Here is a 12,310-nt window from a genome sequence, read left to right as displayed (position 1 = left end):
GGACCTGACCTCAGTGGACCTGCGCCGGTGGCCGGGTAAAAACAACACCTGAGAGTCAACAGGGTTGATCGCCGGCATACCCACAGTTAAGGTGGGACTGAGAGCAGTGCCAACAATATACTTTGTGAGCCCTCACAATGGGCAGAAGCGGATACAACAGAGCATATTCACAGGCAAACAGCTTCAGAGGAGGAATACACAGTGGCTTCTCTCCCAGTGGGAGTGCTCCAATCCCACATACCTCGCACTGCATATCAGAATCACAGCTAAGAAACAGATCTTTGGACCTCTACTCCAGCAGCTAGGGAGCAGACCCCACCCCTGACAGGTCAGTGACAACCACAGAGCAAAGGGGAGGCCCCGCTCAATTTCTAGGGCAGGCTCTGATCACCACACCACCAATCAAACCCCCTATCAAGGGAAAAATGGCACAAGCCTCTGGACCAACCTCACCCACCAAGGGGGCAGACACCAGAGGAAGTACAATTCTGCAGCCTGTGGAAGGGAGACCACAAACACAGTAAGTTTGACAAAATGAGATGACAAAGAAATATGTTGCAGATGAAGGAGCAAGATAAAAACCTACAAAAACAACTAAGTAAAGAGAAGATAAGCAATCTACATGAAAAAGAATTCAGAGTGATGATAGTAAAGATGATCCAAGATCTCAGAAAAAGAATGGAAGCATGGGTCGAGAAGATACAAGAAAATTTTAACAAAGACATAGAAGAACTAAAGAACAAACAAACAGAGATGAGCAATAACTGAAATGAAAAATACACTAGAAGAAATCAATAGCAGAATAACTGAAGCAAAAGAACGGATAAGTGACCTGGAGGCATAATGGTGGAAATCTCTGCCATGGAACAGGATAAAGACAAAAGAGGGAATTCCCTGGCAGTTGAGTGGTTAGGATGCCACGCTTTCATTGCTTAGGGCCTGGTTTGGGAACTAAGATCCCACAAGCTGTGCAGTGCAGCCAAAAATTTTTTTAAAAACATAAAAAATAAAAATGAAAAGAAATGAGGACAGTCTCAGAGACCTCTGGGACAACATTAAATGCACCAACATTCAAATTATAGGGGTCCCAGAAGAAGAAGAAAAAGAGAAATGGCCTGAGAAAGTATTTGAAGAGATTATAGTAAAAAATTTCCCTAACATGGGAAAGGAAATAGTCACCAAAGTCCAGGAAATGCAGAGAGTCCCATACAGGATAAACCCAAGGAGGAATGCTCTGAGACATATCAATAAAACTAACAAAAATTAAATACAGGGGCTTCCCTGGTGGCGCAATGGTTGAGAGTCCGCCTGCCAATGCAGGGGATGCGGGTTCGTGCCCCAGTCTGAGAGGATCCCACATGCCACGGAGCAGCTGGGCCCGTGAGCCATGGCCGCTGGGCCTGCACCTCTGGAGCCTGTGCTCTGCAACAAGAGAGGCCACAACAGTGAGAGGCCCACGTACCACAAAAAAAAAAAACAGAAAAACTATTAAAGGCAACACGGGAAAAGCAACAAATAATATACAGGGGAATCCCCATAAGGTTATCAGCTGATTTTTCAGCAGAAACTCTTCAAGCCAGAAGGGAGTGGCAGGATATATTTTAAACGATGAAAGGGAAAAACCTACAACCAAGAATACTCTACCCACCAAGGCTCTCATTCATATTCAAAGGAGAAATCAAAAGCTTTCCAGACAAGCAAAAGTTAAAAGAATTCAGCACCACCAAACCAGCTTTACAACAAATGCTAAAGGAACTTCTCTAGACAAGAAACACAAGAGAAGAGAACAAAAGAAGAAGGGAAGAAAAAAGACCTACAAAAACAAACTCAAAACTATTAAGAAAATGGCACTAGGAACATACATATCGATAACTACCTTAAATGTAAATGGATTAAATGCTCCAACCAAAAGACATAGACCAGCTGAATGCATACAGAAACAAGACCCATATATAGTCTGTCTACAATAGACCCATTTCAGACCTAGGGCCACATACAGACTGAAAGTGAGGGGATGGAAAAAGGTATTCCATGCAGATGGAAATCAAAACAAAGCGAGAGTAGCAATGCTCATATAAGACAAAATAGACTTTAAAGTAAAGACTGTTATGAGAGACAAAGAAGGACACTACACAATGATCAAGGATCAATCCAAGAAGAAGATATAACAATTGTAAGTATATATGCACCCAGCATAGGAGCACCTCAATATATAAGACAAATACTAACAGCCATAAAGGAGAAATCGACAGTAGCACCATAATAGTGGGGGACTTTAACACCCCACTTTCATCAATGGATAGATCATCCAAACATAAAATTAATAGAGGAACACAGGCCTTAAATGACACATTAGACCAGATAGACATTTTTTAACAACTTTATTGGCGTATAATTGCTTTGCAATGGTGCGTTAGTTTCTGCTTTATAACATAGTGAATCAGCTATACATATACATATATCCCTATATCTCCTCCCTCTTGTGTCTCCCTCCCACCCTCCCTATCCCACCCCTGTAGGTGGTCACAAAGCACCTAGCTGATCTCCCTGTGCTATGTGGCTGCTTCCCACTAGCTATCTATTTTACATTTGGTAGTGTATATCTGTCCATGCCACTCTCTCACTTGGTCCCAGCTTACCCTTCCCCCTCCCCGTGTCCTCAAGCCCATTCTCTACATCTGCATCTTTATTCCCGTCCTGCCCCTAGGTTCATCAGAACCATTTTTTTTAGATTCCTTATATCTGTGTTAGCATATAGTATTTGTTTTTCTGACTTACTTCACTCTGTATGACAGACTCTAGGTCCATCCACCTCACTACAAATAACTCAATTTCGTTTCTTTTTATGGCAGAGTAATATCCCATTGTATATATGTGCCACATCTTCTTTACCCATTCATCTGTTGATAGACACTTAGGCTGCTTCCATGTCCTGGCTATTGTAAATAGTGCTGCAATGAACATTGTGGTACATGTCTCTCTTTGAGCTATGGTTTACTCAAGGGTATATGCCCAGTAGTGGGATTGCTGGGTCATATGGTAGTTCTATTTTTAGTTTTTTAAGGAAACTCCATACTGTTCTCCATAGTGGCTGTATCAATTTACATTCCCACCAATAGTGCAAGAGTGTTCCCTTTTCTCCACACCCTCTCCAGCATTTATTGTTTGTAGATTTTCTTATAGGTTTTTTTTTTGAATTTTTGAATTTATTTTATTTGCTTTTTTATACAGCAGGTTCTTATTAGTTATCCATTTTATACATATTAGTGTATACATGTCAATCCCAATCTCCCAATTCATCAAACCACCACCACCACCCCGCCCCACTTTCCCCCCTTGGTGTCCATACATTTGTCCTCTACATCTGTGTCTCAATTTCTGCCCTGCAAACCGGTTCATCTGTACCATTTTTCTAGGTTCCACATACGTGCATTAATATACAATATTTGTTTTTCTCTTTCTGACTTACTCTGTATGACAGTCTCTAGATTCAGCCACATCTCTACAAATGACCCAATTTCATTCCTTTTTATGGCTGAGTAATGTTCCATTGTATATATGTACCACATCTTCTTTATCCATTCGTCTGTCGATGGGCATTTAGGTTGCTTCCATGACCTGGCAATTGTAAATAGTGCTGCAATGAACATTGGGGTGCATGTGTCTTTTTGAATTATGGTTTTCTCTGGGTATATGCCCAGTAGTGGGATTGCTGGGTCATATGGTAATTCTATTTTTAGTTTTTTAAGGAACCTCCATACTGTTCTCCATAGTGGCTGTATCAATTTATATTCCCACCAACAGTGCAAGAGGGTTCCCTTTTCTCCACCCCCTCTCCAGCATTTGTTGTTTGTAAATTTTCTGATGATGCCCATTCTAACTGGTGTGAGGTGATACCTCATTGTAGTTTTAATTTGCATTTCTCTAATAATTAGTGATGTGGAGCAGCTTTTCATGTGCTTCTTGGCCATCTGTATGTCTTCTTGGAGAAATGTCTATTTAGGTCTTCTGCCCATTTTTAGATTGGGTTGTTTTTTTTTTAATATTGAGCTGCATGAGCTGTTTATATATTTTGGAGATTAATCCTTTGTCCATTGATTCATTTGCAAATATTTTCTCCCATTCTGAGGGTTGTCCTTTCGTCTTGATTATGGTTTCCTTTGCTGTGCAAAAGCTTTGAAGTTTCACTAGGTCCCATTTGTTTATTTTTGTTTTTATTTCCATTTCTCTAGGAGGTGGATCAAAAAAGATCTTGCTGTGATTTATGTCAAAGAGTGTTCTTCCTATGTTTTCTTCTAAGAGTTTTATAGTGTCTGGTCTCACATTTAGGTCTCTAATCCATTTTGAGTTTATTTTCGTGTATGGTGTTAGGGAGTGTTCTAATTTCATTCTTTTACATGTAGCTGTCCAGTTTTCCCAGCACCACTTATTGAAGAGACTGTCTTTTCTCTATTATATATCCTTGCCTCCTTTGCCATAGATTAGTTGACCATAGGTGCGTGGGTTTATCTCTGGGGTTTCTATCCTGTTCCATTGATCTATATTTCTCTTTTTGTGCCAGTACCATATTGTCTTGATTACTGTAGCTTGGTAGTGTAGTCTGAAGTCAGGGAGTCTGATTCCTCCAGCTCCGTTTTTTTCCCTCAAGACTGCTTTGGCTATTCGGGGTCTTTTATGTCTCCATATAGATTTTAAGATTTTTTGTTCTAGTTCTGTAAAAAAAAAAAATGCCATTGCTAATTTGATAGGGATTGCATTGAATCTGTAGATTGCTTTGGGTAGTAGAGTCATTTTCACAATATTGATTCTTCCAATCCAAGAACATGGTATATCTCTTTGTTTGTATCATCTTTAATTTCTTTCATCAGTGTCTTATAGTTTTTTGCATACAGGTCTTTCGTCTCCCTAGGTAGGTTTATTCCTAGGTATTTTATTCTTTTTGTTGCAGTGGTAAATGGGAGTGTTTCCTTAATTTCTCTTTCAGATTTTTCATCATTAGTATATAGGAATGCAAGAGATTTCTGTGCATTAATTTTATATCCTGCAACTTTACTAAATTCATTGATTAGCTCTAGTAGTTTTCTGCTGGCATTTTCAGGATTCTCTATGTATAGTATCATGTCACCTGCAAACAGTGACAGTTTTACTTCTTCTTTTCCAATTTGGATTTCTTTTTCCTCTCTGATTGCCCTGGCTAGGACTTCCAAAACTATGTTGAATAATAGTGGTGAGAGTGAACATCCTTGTCTTGTTCCTGATCTTAGAGGAAATGCTTTCAGTTTTTCACCATTGAGAATGATGTTTGCTGTGGGTTTGTCGTATATGGCCTTTATTATGTTGAGGTAGGTTCCCTCTATGCCCACTTTCTGGGGAGTTTTGTGTTTTTTTTAAAAGGAATTTTGCCTTTTTAAAAAATTTTTATTTATTTATTTATGGCTGTGTTGGCTCTTCGTTTCTGTGTGAGGGCTTTCTCTAGTTGCGGCAAGTGGGGACCATGCCTCATCGCGGTGCGCGGGCCTCTCACTATCGCGGCCTCTCGTTGCGGAGCACAGGCTCCAGACGCGCAGGCTCAGTAATTGTGGCTCACGGGGCTAGTTGCTCCGCGGCATGTGGGATCTTCCCAGACCAGGGCTTGAACCCGTGTCCCCTGCATTGGCAGGCAGACTCTCAACCACTGCACTACCAGGGAAGCCCCTCTGGGGAGTTTTTATCATATATGGGTGTTGAATTTTGTCAAAAGCATTTTCTGCATCTATGGAGATGATCATATGGTTTTTATTCTTTAATTTGTTAATATGGTGTATCACATTGATTGATTTGCGATATTGAAGAATCCTTGCATCCCTGGGATAAACCACACTTGATCATGGTGTATGATCCTTTTAATGTGTTGCTGGATTCTGTTTGCTATTTGTTGCTATTTTCTATTTTTTTGAGGATTTTTGCATCTAGATTCATCAGTGATATTGGGCTGTAATTTTCTTTTTTTGTAGTATCTTTGACTGGTTTTGGTATCAGGGTGATGGTGGCCTCATAGAAGGAGTTTGGGAGTGTTCCTTCCTCTGCAATTTTTTGGAAGAGTTTGAGAAGGATGGATGTTAACTCTTCTCTAAATGTTTGATAGAATTCACCTGTGAAGCCATCTGGTCCTGGACTTTTGTTTGTTGGAAGATTTTTAATCACAGTTTCAATTTCAGTGCTTCTGATTGGTCTGTTCATATTTTCTATTTCTTCCTGGTTCAGTCTTAGAAGGTTATACCTTGCTAAGAATTTGCCCATTTCTTCCAGGTTGTCCATGCTATTGGCATAGAGTTGCTTGTAGTAGTCTCTTAGGATGCTTTGTATTTCTGTGGTGTCTGTTGTAACTTCTCCTTTTTCATTTCTAATTTTATTGATTTGAGTCCTCTCCCTCTTTTTCTTGATGAGTTTGGCTAATGGTTTATCAATTTTGTTTGTCTTCTCAAAGAACCAGCTTTTAGTTTTATTGGTCTTTGCTGTTGTTTTCTTTGTTTCTATTTCATTTATTTCTGCTCTGATCTTCATGATTTCTTTCCTTCTGCTAACTTTGGGTTTTGTTTATTCTTCTTTCTCTAGTTCCTTTTGGTGTATGGTTAGATTGTTTGAGATTTTTCTTGTTTCTTGAGGTAAGCTTGTATTGCTATAAACTTCCCTCTTAGAACTGTTTTTGCTGCATCCCATAGGTTTTGGATCGTCGTGTTTTCATTGTCATTTGTCTCTAGGTATTTTTTGATTTCTTCAGTGATCTCTTGGTTATTTAGTAACATTGTTTAGCTTCCATGTGTTTATGTTTTTTATGTTTTTTCCCCTGTAATTTATTTCTAATCTCATAGCGTTGTGGTCAGAAAAGATGCTTGATATGATTTCAGTTTTTGTAAATTTACTGAGACTTGATTTGTGACCCAAGATGTGATCTATCCTGGAGAATGTTCCATGCGCACTTGAGAAGAAAGTGTAATCTGCTGTTTGGGGATGGAATGTCCTATAAATATCAATTAAATCTATCTGGTCTGTTGTATCATTTAAAGCTTGTGTTTCCTTATGAATTTTCTGTTTGGATGATCTGTCCATTGGTGTAAGTGAGGTGTTAAAGTCCCCCACTATTATTGTGTTACTGTCGATTGCCTCTTTTATAGCTGTTAGCAGTTGCCTTATGTATTGAGGTGTTCCTATGTTGGGTGCATATATATTTATAATTGTTATATCTTCTTCTTGGATTGATCCCTTGATCATTATGTAGTGTCCCTCCTTGTCTCTTGAAACATTCTGTATTTTAAAGGCTATTTTATCTGATATGAGTATTGCTACTCCAGCTTTCTTTTGATTTCCATTTACATGGGATATCTTTTTCCATCCCCTCACTTTCAGTCTGTACGTGTCCCTAGGTCTGAAGTGGGTCTCTTGTAGACAGCATATATATGGGCCTTGTTTTTGTATCCATTCAGCGAGCCTGTGTCTTTTGTTTGGAGCATTTAATCCATTCACATTTAAGGTAATTTTCTATATGTATGTTCCTATTACCATTTTCTTAATTGTTTTGGGTTTGTTTTTGTCAGTCCTTTTCTTCTCTTATGTTTCCCACTTAGAGAAGTTCCTTTAGCATTTGTTTTAGAGCTGGTTTGGTGGTGCTGAATTCTCTTAGCTTTTGCTTGTCTGTAAAGCTTTTGATTTCTCCATCGAATCTGAATGAGATCCTTACCAGGTAGAGTAATCTTGGTTGTAGATTCTTCCCTTTCATCACTTTAAGTATATCATACCACTCCCTTCTGGCTTGTAGAGTTTCTGCTGAGAAATCAGCTGTTAACCTTATGGGAGTTCCCTTGTATGTTATTTGTCATTTTTCTGTTGCTGCTTTCAATAATTTTTCTTTGTCTTTAATTTTTACCAATTTGATTACTATGTGTCTCAGCATGTTTCTCCTTGTGTTTATCCTGTATGGGACTCTCTGCGCTTCCTGGACTTGGGTGGCTATTTCCTTTCCCATGTTAGGGAAGTTTTCGACTATAATCTCTTCAGATATTTTCTTGCGTCCTCTCTCTCTCTCTTCTTCTGGGACCCCTATAATGCAAATGTTTTTGCGTTTAATGTTGTCCCAGAGGTCTCTTAGGCTGTCTTCATTTCTTTTCATTCTTTTTTCTTTATTCTGTTCTGTGGCAGTGAATTCCACCATTCTTTCTTCCAGGGCACTTATCCCTTCTTCTGCCTCAGTTATTCTGCTATTGATTCTCTCTAGTGTATTTTTCATTTCAGTTATTTGTATTGTTCATCTCTGTTTGTTTGTTCTTTAATTATTCTAGGTCTTTGTTAAACATTTATTGCACCTTCTCAATCTTTTCCTCCATTCTTTTTCCAAGGTCCCGGATCATCTTCACTATCATTCTGAATTCTTTTTCTGGAAGGTTGCCTATCTCAACTTCATTTAGGTGTTTTTCTGGGGTTTTATCTTGTTCCTTCATCTGGTACATAGCCCTCTGCCTTTTCATCTTGTCTATCTTTCTGTGAATGTGGTTTTTGTTCCACAGGCTGCAGGATTGTGTTGTTTGTAGGTTTTTTGATGATGGCCATTCTGACTGGAGTGAGGTGATAACCTCATTTTAGTTTTTTGTTTGTTTGTTTGTTTGTCTTTGCGGTACGCGGGCCTCTCACTGTTGTGGCCTCTCCCATTGCAGAGCACAGGCTCCGGACGTGCAGGCTCAGCGGCCATGGCTCACGGGCCCAGCCGCTCTGCGGCATGTGGGGTCCTCTCGGACCGGGGCACAAACCCACGTCCCCTGCATTGGCAGGCGGACTCTCAACCACTGCGCCACCAGGGAAGCCCTCATTGTAGTTTTGATTTGCATTTCTCTAATGATTAGTGATGTTGAGTATCCTCTCGTGTATTTGTTGGCAATCTGTATATCTTCTTTGGAGAAATGTCTATTTACGTCTTCTGCCCATTTTTGAATTGGATTTTTTGTTTTTTTGATATTGAGCTGCATGAGCTGCTTGTAAATTTTGGAGATTAATCCTTTGCCAGTTGCTTCAATTGCAAATATTTTCTCCCATTCTGAGGGTTGTCTTTTCGTCTTGTTTATGTTTTCCTTTGCTTTGCAGAAGGTTTTAAGTTTCACTAGGTCCCATTTGTTTACTTTTGTTTTTATTTCCATTTCTCTAGGAAGTGGGTCAAAAAGGATCTTGCTGTGGTTTATGTCATAGAGTGTTCTGCCTATGTTTTCATCTAAGAGTTTTGTAGTGTATGGCCTTACATTTAGTTAGACCAGACAGACTTATAGCTTTCGGACATTCCATCTGAAAGCAGCAGAATACACTTTCTTCTCAAGTGCACACAGAACATTCTCCAGGATAGATCACATCTTGGGTCACAATTCAAGTCTCAGTAAATTTAAGAAAATTGAAATCATATCATGCATCTTTTCCAACCACAATGCTATGAGATTAGAAATCAATTACAGGGAAAAAAACTGTAAAAAACAAACACATGGAAGCTAAACAATATGTTACTAAATAACCAAGAGATCACTGAAGAAATCAAAAAATACCTAGAGACAAATGACAATGGATCACTGAAGAAATCAAAGAGCAAATAAAAAATACCTAGAAACACATGACAACAAAAACACAACGATCCAAAACCTATGGGATGAAGCAAAAGCAGTTCTAAGAGGGAACTTTATAGCAATACAGTCTTACCTGAAGAAACAAGAAAAATGTCAAATAAACAACCTAACCTTACACCTAAAAGAACTAGAGAAAGCAGCCGCATAGCACAGGGAGATCAGCTCGGTGCTTTGTGACCGCCTGGAGGGGTGGGATAGGGAGGGAGACGCAAAAGGGAGGGGATATGGGAACATATGTATATGTATAACTGATTAAATTTGTTATAAAGCAGAAAAAAAAATTTTTTAATAAAAAATTAAAAAAGTGAAAATGAGGCTGCAAGCAAAGTACGTTTCCAACTTGCTCATTTGTTAGCCAAGCAAGAAAAGATGTTTACTAATGATGAATTAATTAAATCAAGTTTAATTGCAGCTGCTGAAAAAAAGTGTCCAGAGAAAATAAATTTAACTGTTAGCCTTTCAATGAGAATAGCTGCTCCAAGAGTTGAAGACATTGGGAACAAAATCAAAAGTCAATTAAAGACAGGGCAAATGACTTCAAGTGGATTTCCTTGGCTCTTAATGAGTTGACAGTTGTTACCAATACAGTTCAGCTGTTGTTCATTGAAGGGGTAAATGCCAAGTTTGAAGACTGAAGAATTGAGTTCTATGAGTAGTCTGCATGAAACAAATACAGTTGGGAGTATTTTTTAAAGTTGAGAAAACATTAATTCAGTACAACCTGAAGTGGAATCTGCTAAGATGTGATAAAAATGATAGTGGTGAAAATATGTGTGGAGCAGGGAGAAAAAAGGCTTAGTTGAACAAATTTACAAAGTTTATGAAAATATAAAGTGCTTAAAGCCTGTGTTTATTCATTGTATTATTCATCACTGTGTACTCTGTGGAAAATATTTGAATCTATCGTGTTACTGAACCAGTAATGTCAATGATAAATTTCACTTTCCACTATTGACAACCATCATTGGTTCCATGAATTTTGATCAGAAATAGAAGCTGAATATTCTGACTTATCAACCACACAGCAGTTCTGTGTCTTAGCAGTGATAAAGTTTTATTGAGGACTTTTAAGCTCAGGGTCAAGATTGAAATTTTTCTGAGCGAGAAGAACTGCCTTAAACTACTATTATCAAACACTGAATGGCAGGGACTTCCCTGGTGGCGCAGTGGTTAGGAATCTGCCTGCCAATGCAGGGGAAACAGGTTCAAGCCCTGGTCTGGGAAGATCCCACATGCCGTGGAGCACCTCAGCCCGTGCGCCACAACTACTGAGCCTGTGTGCCACAACTGCTGAAGCCTGGCGCCTAGAGCCCGTGCTCCACAACAAGAGAAGCCACCGCGGTGAGAAGCCTGTGCACTGCAACAAAGAGTAGCCCTCTGCTCGCCGCAACTAGAGGAAGCCCACGTGCAGCAAAGAAGACCTAACGCAGCCAAAAATATAAATAAATAAATAAATAAATAACCTGAATGGCATTGGAAATAAGCTTTTGCTGCAGTCTTCATGTTTTTTAATGAATTAAACCGGAAATTAATGAGCAAAGCAATGTTTTATGTGAAACTTATACTGAAGTAAAGTCATTTTGGCAAATAATTTTTTTAAGATTATTTTATGTTTTATTTTATTTTATTTTATTAAAAAAAAATTTAGGGCTTCCCTGGTGGCGCAGTGGTTGAGAGTCCGTCTGCCGATGCAGGGGACGAATTCGTGCCCCAGTCCCGGAAGATCCCACATGCCGTGGAGCGGCTGGGCCCGTGGGCTATGGCCGCTGAGCCTGCACGTCCGGAGCCTGTGCTCTGCAATGGGAGAGGCCACAACAGTGAGAGGCCTGCGTACCGAAAAAAAAAAAAAAAAAAAAAAAAATTTAATTTATTTTTGGCTGCATTGGGTCTTTGTTGCTGTGCTCAGGCTTTCTCTAGTTGCGGCGAGCAGGGGGCTACTCTTTGTTGCGGTGCATGGGTTTCTCACTGCGGTGGCTTCTCTTGTTGTAGAGCACGGGCTCTAGGTGTGCAGGCTTCAGCAGTTGTGGAACGTGGGCTCAGTAGTTGTGGCGCACGGGCTGAGCTGCTCCACGGCATGTGGGATCTTCCCAGATCAGGGCTCGAACCCGTTTCCCTGCATTGGCAGGCGAATTCCTAACTACTGCACCACCAAGGAAGCTCCTTGACAAATAATTTTAAATAAGTAATGTCAAGCTGCTTTATGCACTTCCTGAGCTGTCAAAAGTTAAAACAAGAAGCAAGATAACCATTCTCATGCAAATTTTCAGTGGATATATTCTCTGAGTTCAAACTAGAGTTCCAGCAGCAAGCACTTTTCAGACTTCCATGTAAGTACAAGAGGAGTTTCCATATTTCTAAACTTTTTTATCTAAGCAATTGAGGAACAACCACCTGAACTTCAATTGGAAGTAATTGATCTGCAATGTAATGACATGCTTAAAGGCAAATATCAAGAAAAGAATCTCATAGAAGTCTATAAATATCTTCCAAGTGATGACTAGTCTCGATTATAATTCTATGCTCAGGAATTTATATCACTATTTGGCAGTGCCAGATATTTCACTTCATACCTATGTGAATGAAAAGACATTTTCAGAGATGACACATGTAAATTTTCATTACAGATAAACATTTGCAATTGATTTTGATGGTAGGGAACACTAACTTTTGGTCTT

This window comes from Mesoplodon bidens (assembly GCF_964165515.1).
Source record: "Mesoplodon bidens genome assembly, chromosome: 10".
In the NCBI taxonomy this organism is placed as follows: Eukaryota; Metazoa; Chordata; class Mammalia; order Artiodactyla; family Ziphiidae; genus Mesoplodon; species Mesoplodon bidens.
The sequence above is the reverse complement of the archived record's forward strand: the minus strand, read 5'-3'. Positions refer to the sequence as shown.